The sequence below is a fragment of the Tympanuchus pallidicinctus genome, unplaced genomic scaffold (genome assembly GCF_026119805.1).
Source record: "Tympanuchus pallidicinctus isolate F22 unplaced genomic scaffold, pur_lepc_1.0 scaffold15, whole genome shotgun sequence".
NCBI classification, from domain to species: domain Eukaryota; kingdom Metazoa; phylum Chordata; class Aves; order Galliformes; family Phasianidae; genus Tympanuchus; species Tympanuchus pallidicinctus.
This window is the reverse complement of record NW_026294669.1, coordinates 27,261,135-27,273,494: the sequence shown is the minus strand read 5'-3', so window position 1 is coordinate 27,273,494 and position 12,360 is coordinate 27,261,135. Positions and strand designations below refer to the sequence as shown.

General features: G+C 38.9%; 1 protein-coding gene across 1 annotated transcript in view; it reads right to left on the bottom strand.

Annotated features, from left to right (window-relative positions):
• The window catches only part of HECW2 (HECT, C2 and WW domain containing E3 ubiquitin protein ligase 2), a 150,970-nt gene that overhangs the window by 108,424 nt on the left and 30,186 nt on the right, over positions 1-12,360 (bottom strand). The window lies entirely within an intron of this gene.

The window sequence follows — 12,360 nt, the reverse complement described above, 5'->3', positions numbered from 1 at the left end:
TTTTGTGATAATTTTATTTAGATAGAAGGTCTTTGCTGGAACGTCATGCTAAGGTCATCACCCAATACCTCCACACACACAACCTGCATCTGATTATCTGTACTGAAGAACTAATCATATTATTGTTTGAAAACATGCCCTCACATTACTGCAACTTGAAACAAATCGCCAGAAAGAAAATATTAAAGCACAGGGAACAGCTTGCAGCAAGATGGAATTAGAAATGAGGAGCATCTTGGCATAAAGGAGATACGAAAACTCCATGTAATATGTTATGTGTCTTTGACCAAAGCCGTTTGCCTTTTTCAAAGAGTTATAGTTCACATGGACTTATCCTTTCTTCATCTTACTCAGCAAATAAAACTGTAAGTGTCTTCAACTGGCAGAACCATCTGCTTTGAGAAGAAAACAAACAGTCTGCTCATCTGTTTTTCAGCTGAACCTGTGAAAATTATCTTGATTACTGTATTCACCTGGAATACAAACAATGCATCTTTATCTCCTCCCCATACATTCTCCATTTTGAAAATACTTTTTTCAACGTTTCTGACCAGATTGCAACTTAACTAGTCACAACATTAATTATTCCATTGCAGTGTCTCCCATCAAGAATATATAACATAAGCTTTTATTTGTAAATATAGAAATAACCATATTTAAGAAAAATGTGTACATGTACGCACACATACACACAAAAAAGATCTGAGTACTATTCTTATTAGGCTTTCATCTTTTTTCTATAAGGCTAATTTAAAGTGTTGAAACCTTTGCCCATAGCAAGGGGGTAGAGCTGGATGATCTTTGAGGCCCCTTCCAATCCAAGCTGCTCTGTAATTCTATTCTACGATTCCATGTGTCACAGCCTTCAGCTGTCATACGCAGATGCATTTGTTATCTTAAAATAACCTGAGCCTGGTCAGACAATGCTGAATGCCAGCTGCTATAGCATTCCTTGTTTCAAGCAAGTAAGCTTCTAAATTAAAATAAGGTAGAGTCCACTGGAAACAAATGGATTGGTTGGCCACATACTTATTATTCTAATTGTAATTGGATCTACAGTCAAATACTGCTATCAATTACATGTCTGACAACTGGTTTACTAAATAGAAACCATTGCCTGTAGAGTCCAAAAGACATTTAGTAATTACAAATAAAATCACCTACAGCACTCTGAGATCCCAAGACTACAATCAACATAATCTTAACATAAACAAATCGTATTTACGGGGTTTATTTTTATTTTCCTGTTTTTTCTTCCATCACCGCACGACTCTTACATCTGTGTCTTTCCTTAACTCATCTTGAATTTTCTTTTTGTCACAATTTCAAAGTTTGAGTCTATCACAGATGCTTTTCCTTTTTCCAACTTTCTTTAAATTGAGATGTTTTAAAATTTTAAAAAGCAATTTTTGAAACATGAAGTTCGACCCAGCCAGTTGTATGCAATTCATTATACACTATGTGGTTCAGACTCAAACATTACAGAACAAGAAAGAAAAATTCAGCCTAATAATTTTACATATAAAGAAGTGAAATGGAGATTATCATATTTACTTCACAAAGTACACAACACGGGCTTTCCTAGCATGAGCAGTGTTTTGGATGCATACACAAAACATTTTACTTTTGGCACTGCATGTCAACAGCATTCAGAAACTCATTCTCTGCCCTGTTCCTTTGCCTTGGACATCAGTGATGAACTTTGCATAGCAAGTCTTCTTCAGTGAACACTGGGCAGTTTGTCTCTTCATTTCTCTGTGTTATTTCCTAGAGCTGAAAATATTGGCCAACCAGGAGCAGAAGGGTATAAAAGAGATGCTCACCAACTTCCTTATGACTCACAGACACCCACAGAGATCAGATCAGCCTCAGCTTTCCCAAGCCCTTAATGAGGTAAGAGCCAGTGGACATCATCAACTCTCCAACTAAGTCGTACAATCTGCCCACTCTTTTTTCTTTTCCTTCTTTCTAGTAGGAGGATCCGGTCAACAGCACATGCTAACAGCTATATTTTAAAATTCACAATGGAAGAGAGAGAATGGGCAAGATTAATTAGCAGATGAATAGTGCACTATCAAGTTAATTTTCTTCTGTCCCACATCTGGAGTTTTACCTTGCTTTTAACTACTGTGCAAAGCAGTTTTACAACAGTAAAATTACTGCAAAACAAGTCTCATACTGGAGGAGCATATCTTAGAGACAAAGCTTGAATAGCAGAGATGCAGAAATTTCTTTGAACTGCAAAGCAGTACATTGTACCCGTGGCAACACTGACATTTGCTGGAACATATTGAAAATATATATCCAGCAGATGGACAAACTCATCCATGTATAAGCACACATGGGAATTAATTAGTGCTAGATATAACTATCCTGCAGTTTGAAAGATAAGAACAGCCTGAGAAAAACATTAACTCCTTTCTAACACTCAATTTTCTTAAGTCCCAATTATTGCCATTTTGGTGAAACATGGATGTAATTATAATCTCTGAAGATAAAGTAAAACAAAAATCTAAATATTAGATGACTGTTCCATTTTTACTTCTAAATCCAGGTGTCTTAAAAAGTCAAGATATAAATAATGATTCCAACAAATATTGTAACCTGATGTCATCAGAATCTATTTGTAGCAAACAAACTAAACTCCCATACAAGTGAGCTACTCATTTGTATATTTTCCTACTTTGGAAAAAAAGAAAGATCAAGAAGTCAAGACTCGGGCTTTTTGAATACTTCTCAAACTCAGTGAAACTGCAAAGGGGATCCGTTGTCAAACAAAACTCTGCTATATAATAGCTCACAATAAGCTGGGAGGTTCATTAACGAGAATTGTACAGAAACAAAAATGACACTGATATTGTAAGGAGAAAAGATGGTAGCCAGAAATCATAAACTACAAGGAGTCATCTAAGAGGGAAAAAAAAAGAACCATTCATTTAACTACTTACAGTTTGAAAATGGGAAGAAAAACTAACACAGTGTTGCTTACGTGACATCTGGTTAACAATTCCTGATGCCTGTAACTAATAACTAACAGTACACTAACAGATACATCCTAGCAGAGACCGAAGTCGAAATTATCCTCCCACCTTTACCTCCCACCAAGCACCAGAGAAAGAGTGCTTGCATCTAGACTGCTGTGCTGATGGCACACCTAACAAGCTCCATGCACTTCCCTGACACAAAGGTGCAGGTGACCAGGCTGGACGTGATTGGAGCGAGAATGCACCAAATGCTGAGCCATGTGGGCAAAGAACACTGCGCAGTGAAGTCAAATTAAAATATGCAAAGTGAATCTAAAGCACATGAGAAATAGAGGCATTTGAGAAAGTAGTGGAGAATCATTTCAGCAAACTATTTCAGCTGAAAAGCTGCTTATCTGTATCAGGGCTTTCTTCAATGATTCACAAGAAGCTTAGAGAGAAATAAGACTCGTTTCATTTTAATTTCTGAGTGGCATGAGTTCAAGTTCATTTTTATCTACATATACCTCTGAATTACTAATCACAGATGGACCAGGACTGGGAAGAATGAAGAATTTTAAAGGTTCCATCTGATATACAAAATAGAGACATGGAAAATCCCTCTGACTTCAGACTTCTTCACTAATAGAAACTCAAAGGCAACCTCAAAGCACTTCTAATATAGTCAAATGTTCCATAATTCTAAAAATATATGAATGAAGAATGGGAATTCCAGCAATGGAATAAATCCAACAAAACACCATACAAAACAAAACAGAGTTTTCACGCTGCCTTGTTTATCTTACTCATAACCATGATTCACTTCTTGTTTATGTAGCAATCCTTTCTGAGGCTTACGGGTCTCACTGGCAGCCTCCTCCTACAGCAGCTACTGCAGCAGGCTGGAAGGGCCAGCCCTGAGAGCAGGAACCAGCTCGAAGCAGGGGAGCGAGGGAACTGCAGAGCAGCAGCAATGAATGCCTCTCACCTGGTGGCTGTGAGGCACAGAGCTGCACGGTGGACCAGCAGCATGTGGCACAGCACGGTGCTGGCTGGCCCAGGCTCAGTGGAGAAAGCACTTGGGGAGAAACACAGCAGAAGTTTAAAGTGTAGGGCTCAAACTGAGTAGCTGAAAAACAGATTCTTTTCTCTTCAGAAAATTCTCAATTCAAGAACTTTATTCCCTCTGCACAGACTTCAAAGCTAGCCAATTGTTCATTCTTCTGTAGCTCTTCCAGCTGATATTTGCATTTAAAACGTGTGGTACGTCCCCAGAAATCTATGGAAAAACTTCCTTTTGGTGCTGGCTTTGACACTCACCGCCCACCCCCCTAAAATGTGCTCAGAGCACTTCAGTAACCTGCCAGGAAATTCAAACACTCCATTTCTGATTTTCAATAAAAGTCTAGTGACAGAGAGAGATGCACTGAAATATCTTCCATGAAAGCTTTCAAAATATACTGGAACTTTACAATATATTGGTGCTAGTGTACCAAAGTGTACAGAATTATAACAAAAGCATCCATTTTTCTTATACTAAATTTCTTCCAGTTAGCAATTAGTTGTGTCTGATAATATAAGCAACTCCTTTAAGTTTTCAAACCCATCTTGTAAACAAAGCACAGGCGCATTCTTTCCAGTGCAGCCACTGGGCTTCCCCTCACTACTGCAGCCTGTCATTTTCTTACAGCATGTAGCTTCCCTTTACACTGAAGTACTGCAATTAACACGCTCTAGACATGACTGTTAGTGATTTTTAACATGGCAGATAGATGAGGAAGGGGAATCGTTTTTTTTAAGGCGTTTTGTTGAATCCATGTTCCTACTCTTCTGCTGTGAGTGGTGCCATAGTAATGCTATTTGCAGAAACAGGATGTGGCATACAGCAACTAGACACATGCCTTTGCACCTGTTTTCAAATACAAGATACCAAAAAGTAGCTCACTCTACATACATCTCAAGATGGGTACTTAACTGTCTGTGCCTCTGCACATCCGCACTAGGATAACACATGGCACAGCCCATTTGCAGCTCTGTAAGCTGTGTCTCCACTTGCCAGAAGCTCTGCCAGGAGCAGCGCAGTTAGAATTCACTGCTGGCTGCAAGGCCTGCCTGGGAAGGTGGGTGAAGGTTAACCACATGGTTAGCTCATGGCCTTAGCCAGTCTGCACAGACCGTGCCCTTCTGCTCCTCTCGCACTGCTCTGCCAGGGGGCCCTGCCGGATCCATGCACCAGATGCTTATTCAGCAAAGACACAGGCAGCTGATCCACCCTGAGATGAAGGATGGACTTGGTTGCTCTTCAGATTTTCTCCCAGGCCTATTTTCTATATTTCTGTGACTATGCGAAGATACAGACTTGGTTTGGGAAAAAATAATAATCAGATAGAGATGACACAAAGCATCTTTTTCTATGCAGACAGAAACAAGATAAAAGACTCGCCCTTCTGCCCAGAAGGCCTTAAGCCTTTTTCTTATCATTCCTCCTGGAGTATTTCCAAGAATTTCTGCTACAAGTTTCCTGTGATTCACATCATGGCATTTCTCTCAAAAGGTATTTTCCGCTGTTGGTTGATTTGGACTTTTCCCTGCTAGCTCACACATTATCAGACTGGAGGTAAGCTAACACATCTGGATGCTTCCCATTCAGCCACAGAAAAGCAAACACATCGCATCGCTCAAGCGCAGATCAGCTATTTGTCATCCACTTTTCTCCTCTGCTTACCAAGTAAAGAATATTAAGGTCTCTCTATTTCCATGACCATAGATATATCCTAAGGCTTCAAGATGATTTAGCACATGAATTAATCAACGTGTGTCATGTAATGGAAATTTTTTGCAGTAGATCAAGTAGTTCAGTATTTCAAAAAATACAGCCACCATTACATTACATAACTGCACAGTTCTAAGCTCTCACATCAAGCAGAAAACTGAGGAGATTCTGCAGCTAAAACGTAATTACAACTGTTCAATATTGCTACATGGAATGCTGAATCCTCACTAGATCTGCACAATAAACTAAACAATAAATTATCCAAGTAAGTGACATGAACAAGTCCAGCCACTGATGTATTGGAGGAAAGAAAAGAACATTATAAATCTAGAGAATTTCTGATTGGAGACATTCAAGATCAGGTTGGACCAGGCTCTGAGCATGTTGATCTAGCTGCAGGTGTCCTTGTTCATTGCAGGAGAGATGGGCTAGATGACTTTTGAAAGTCCCTTCCAACACAAATGATTCAGTGATTCTATGAATCAAAAGAACAAGGTATGTTACAAACTTGAGAAATCACATCATTCCACCTCTCAAAAGACTTTTTAATTACAAGGATACTAAAATCTTCAGAAAGATTAAAAGGGAGGGATGTTGCTCTCTTTTCCTGAGTTATTCTAACTTGTATGTTGACAACTTGCACTCAGTGTTTTTCTTGAGTAGCCAATTCTGGATACATCTTTAACATGTGGCGATCTTTTACAAAGCAACAGAAGAAAAAACATTCAAAGTGATACGAAATTATAATCATAAACCACAGAAGCTGACAAGGGACTTAGATTCAACTTAAGTATTTAAATGACCATTGTTTTTTTAAACAAAGTTAAATTCAAAGTTACTTTAATACAACTTCATTTTTAATTGGATATTATCTGTCTTGAAATATGAATCGTTATATCCAGAAGAGCAAAGAGGCAAGTTAAATTCTGAAGTATTTTACTTTTCTGCTGATCTGCTTACACTCTAACGAAGCCCACAGAGCTCCATAACAGGAGGATGACTGGATGCTTTTAAAAGCAGCATGAACCCAAGTAATTACAATGAAAATACTCACTTGTAGAAACAGTATTAAAGTATAAAGTATCTTAAGGTAAAGCTACAAATTACTGTGCTGAAATTTCACAATGATATTTCCATACACAGAAAGTGTCGGAAGGGGAGGAGGAAGGGAAGAAAAGCAAAGTGCAAATGCTCACTTGTCTCCTTTGACTTGAACCCTGTGACTCAGCTCAGATGTTAAAGATCAGCTCAGATTACAAAACCATTATATAATTTAGACTGGCCAAAAACCACTCCTAAGGCAAAAAAAGCACATAGTTCAGCATAAATGTATATATTTTTAAACGATCTATGTGAATCATTATACAGCCAGATAATAGCTGAGTTAATTCAGAATGTCATACAATTTCTATGTGAAAGCTTTTCAAAGCATTTTTGTACCATTTGATAGAGCTGCATCCTGCAGCTGCCCCCCGCCATCACAGCAGCAGCTCTTCCCCAGGCAGGCACCCATCGCTCAGCACCAACCAAATTCTGGTGTGTGATTAACACTGTTTGAGCTGAAACCAGGAGATGGGAAGGGGAATTATGGAAAATCCTTGCAAGTCCTCTGCTGTGGCTGCCAGGCTGTGGCACCCAGCTGGGTCGCAGATACACCCTTTTCTTGCATTGCAGATACACACCAGGAGGTCCCATGGCCTACAACTCACTCCTGCCTTTCATCTGAAGTAAGAATACAAAAGCGGTGCAGAAATATAAGTGAAACAAATTGGATACACACCTATCCTCCAATCTGTTCACATTAAGAAACACAGCATGTCTGGAAATGTTAGTACAGTTGCACATGGAAGAGGCTACATACAGAATGTATTACACAATCCTTCAACCCCCTTCAGGATTGGAAACCATTTAAAAACAAGGTTATTACCTTCAGTCATCTTACATGTAACAAGATCCCTAATAAAGCTGTAGTTCAGAAACGAGGTAGAGACTGGGTGTGCAGATAAGCAGCAATTTAACCTAGCCCAGTATGGAACTACAGCCTTAGGTGAATCATTCCACAATATTACTACAATATCACTCTGCATAATTTTAAAATCAGAATCCCCACTGCCACAGATTCCATCTTCAGTGTTCATGACACTCATCTATCTATTGCTGGTTGCTGTTGATCGCTGTCCTGAACAATTTCCCTTCAAGTACTGCTGCAATTGCAGTTCAGCCTTTTGATGTCAAGGCACACAGTTCACCTCAAATACAGCCCCTTTAAATGTCTACAGCAGAAAGACATAATGTAGCCTCTACCAGAAGCTACTTTGCCATAGCATGAGGAAACATCAGTGTAAATACTCTGTGAACAAAACACAAAATGCTCATACTAACATATGTGAAAGCTTGGAAAAACATACTAAGAACATGAAAAGCAAGCAGCTCTCTACTATCTTTAAGACTTTGGTAGCATCATCAGCATCAGCCCAGGGTCCCCAAAACAGATTTGTTCCTCCAAGGCTTTTTTTTTCCCCACAACAAGAGATGGTAAAGACCAGGACACAGAACTTTCACAAGACAAGTCAGCATCTGTCTGCCCAGAAGAAAGAATACAATGCCAAAAGTCTTGACACACAGGAAAGAAAAACTGTGTTGCTTCGAAAACAAGAAAGGAAAACTGCCAGACAATTCAAAAAGCCATGAATTAAACAAAGCATTTGACAGAACAAGAAGTAGTACAAGTATTTACTACTTAGTATCTGAGCACTTCTGCAGTTTTGTTCCAAGTCCATGCGATCTGCACTGAAGCAGATACTACTCAGAGGTGCTGCATCCATGAAGGCCAGCCGCAGTAAGGCTGCACCTAATACAGCCTGCTGTAAGTGTTATTTGGCAGTTATTAAAAGATAATATACAATCTATGCAAAAGGCAATTACAAAAAATCTATCCCATTTTAAGCTTGAAAACTACTCTGTACTGATGGGAAATAAACACTCTTATTTCTGCCTATCCAGATATAACACAATCATTATCAAGCCTGTGTATGCTCAATTTTCTACCACATAAAATAATTTCATTCACTTAAACAGCATCAGAACCCCACAGAGCAGGTTGACTTATCACACTCAGAGATTCCCACATTCTCAGGAAACACAGCAGTCCTTTGTCCTTTTCAAAGCAGCAACAACCCTTCAGTTCATCATGTCATATATTCATTTTTGCTACAAAGGGGATATTATTAACTTGAAATATAGCACTTATTTCTGTGTGTAAAACGTATTCACTGACTTCAAGAATTCCATTACCAAAACATGCTAGAAGGCTAAAAAGAGAATAAAAAAAAGACAGCCCACCAGCTGCACAGAATTGTTCCCCAAATTCATTTTTGCTAAGTTCCAGGCTGGTGCACTGAGCAGGGGCTGGAGAGGAAGATGTCTAAAATAGACTCAGATGTTCCTTTAAAGAAAAAAAAAAACAAACTAAAAACACAACTAAACAAACACTTTGTATACCTGAGTCTTATACATACACTATAGGTATAAACAGCAATGCAAGAAAAGAGTTGACAAATTTTGCTGGAGTGAATTTAAACTGTCCATCAGTATACATTCAAGTTTCTGTTCACCTGCCCTTTTTACCCTTCTGATATTTCAATGAAAAACATTTCACCAGATACGCTTTCCAAAAAACGGCTACATTCCATAAAGATTTGAGGATGCTGGAATACAATGTCAGTACACTTCTGCTTTACTACAGTTTAATGGAACTTTTTGCCTGGAAATGTACAAAGCAATCTCTACCAAAGATGTCCCTGACACTGGCAGGAGTAGAACAGTCAGCCAAAGCAGCTCAGAGATAAAGTCCTTTGCTTGCTGACTGTGCAGTGTTATGCCCTTAAGGGCATTAGCAAAAACATTTCAAGCCTATCATGTTTTGTATACCAGTATTACTTGACCCATGAGGAATTTCTTTTAATCACCTTTTTTTTAATCCCGTTTTCACAGCACTTCAGGACACACAGTGGGTCATACCTAAAAGTTCACAATTAAACCACATGCATACATACAAACATACAGTCACACTTGCACTTTTTACAGCAGAATGTACAGCATTATCAGCGTAAATAACAAAGCTAAAATGCATTACCAAATGTGTTCAGTATATGAAGTTAGAAATACTACTGAAATTCAAAGAGCTATGAAAGAAATCTTTGCAGAGAGGAAGCACTAAGGATCTTCTCCTCCAGAAAAATCAAGGGAAAAACAGCTTAGAGCTGTAAGGACCTCTGCTATGATAAAAATGCTACTCCTGCAGTAACCCCCATACACCACCAGCACCGGCAGGTATAACCCAATATATGAAGGCAGCTCTGAAAGTAATGCCTCCTATTTTATTACATTAGCCCACTACATCAGAGGCAGATGGTGGTGGTATAAAAGCAAGAGGTTGAACGTGCTGTTGCGGTAGAGGGCAGTCTGACTAAATGGCATCTAACATGGAAGCACAGGTGTGTCACTGAATTCCTCCACGTGGAAAAAATAGCACCTACTGACACATTCATCGATGTTTGCTGAAAATTTATGGAGATGAAAACGCGCAGCTCATGGTGGGGACTGTGTTGAAGAAGAGCATTTTGTAGTTGAGAATTTCCTCTGCCAAATGATGAAAATGTGCCCTGTATCTGTTGTGGTTTCCGTGGAAATAAATAGGAGGCATTACTTTCAAAGCAACATACATACATTTGTCCATGTCTGTTCTACAGTCTCTTTTAAAAAAAAATAAAATTATTCAAGCTAGAATGCAGGCCATTAGGAAGTTAGAAACAGCAAAACTATCATGCTTTCTCCCCCCGGGAATACACATTACAATACATTATTTAGTTCAGTGATCCCATACTGTAATTTTTCCTCTTGCAGGATTACTGCTGCTTTGTGCAGTTTCTGCACTAAATAAAACAGAATTCCTCCAGAATCTAAATGAACTATTAATGGAAAAGAAACCAACAATACAAAGAGAGCTATATAAAGATGAGGTCTATTATGAATTAATACTTTTATTATTAAATATGCATGAGTTTTTAATAAGTAGAGCTAAAAATAGAGACAAGTATCAGAGGATTTCTCCAGGCAGTACAATTTTCATTCATCTTCCTTCTGCAAAGAAATGGGCCACTGCTATGAGGGCTCTCACTGCACATTTTTACACTGCTGTCATTGGCCCTAATTCATCATTGCACAGAAAAGCCTTTGAGATCCAGGCATAAGGGAATCCAAAGACTTGCCTTGTCTATCCAAGTTTTGGTGTAGTCTACAGTCAACTGAGTGGAGGTCCATAAGCCCAGCCTATAGCACACCTCCTACAGCTGCCCGGCCCCATCCCCAGTTTGGGTCTCCATTAGAGAGAATTCACATGAAAGAAGAATCCTGCATCAGATAACAAACAGCAGCAGATTGAACCACTGGAGTCAAGCAAAAAGAGTATAATTATTTCTGTCTTTATTTTCTATCTTAGTATTCCCTTTTTTAAAAACATATGTTCATTCTCCTCATTCATTTCTCATCCCAAAGTAAAAAATGCAAAATTAAACCAAATGCAACAAATCGGAATATTGTTTGCATTTTAACACTTACTTCTAGCATCAAGTCACATTACAGACAGAAAGGAATAAAAGATTTCACTGAAGGCTGCACTGTTTGTGGCTCCACAAGCACACAGCGGATTGCAGTGCAATTCAATACAAACCCACCCCAGGGCCAAGGTGCTGCAGCACCAGGAAACGGAAGGAGATTGAAATCAGTGTTTATAAATACAAGCAAGAAATTCTAGCGCGCGTGGTACCAAAGCTATAAACAGAAGATAACCTTGTCCGGAGGCCTACATTTGTTACACTTCAGGTTGAGGAATTTTGAAGGTGTTTTGTTTTGTGTACTGTTTTTAAAAATGACCTTGGTGTATTTACATCAAATCACATCTCTGGTAAGCAACTGATCATGCTAAGAGGCAAGAGGAAACAAAATCACAGAAATCATAGCACACTGCATTCTTGTACCACTGTAAAATCCTGAGATCCGTAGTTTTTTAGTTAACTCTGCAAGCAGCCAAAGGAAGCAGAAGGCAGTTAGCTACATTAAAAAACAAACATAAAACCCACCCATACCAGTTGACTGCTTTGTTTTCCTCGTGAATGGAAACACTCCTCAATGCCCTGTATCTGCAAGTTAACATCACTTGCAGTTGAACAGTGACCTTACCAAAAAGCAAGAAGTGATGCAGCCTTCTGGTCAGGTAATTCCACTGCCTCCACGACACAATTGGAGGCTGACACATTCATTGTCACTCAGTCTCTGCTGCAAGCTATTACTGAGGGAATTGAGGTAGAAATCACTAGAAACAAATACCTGCATAGCAACTGTACTTCATGGTTTGCCAAAACTCAAATGCTATTATTCTAAAGTGCATGACCGAAGATCCCTGTGATATAAACTATCTTAGCAATAGGGTTCAATAGATTAGCTTAAGGACCAATCTAGTAACAGCTGTTAAGAAAACAGGCAGCTAACTCTGTAGCTGCATGTAGTTACAGATTGCTTTGACTTTTAATCTTATATCTAATAAATTACATGACCCTGTGATTA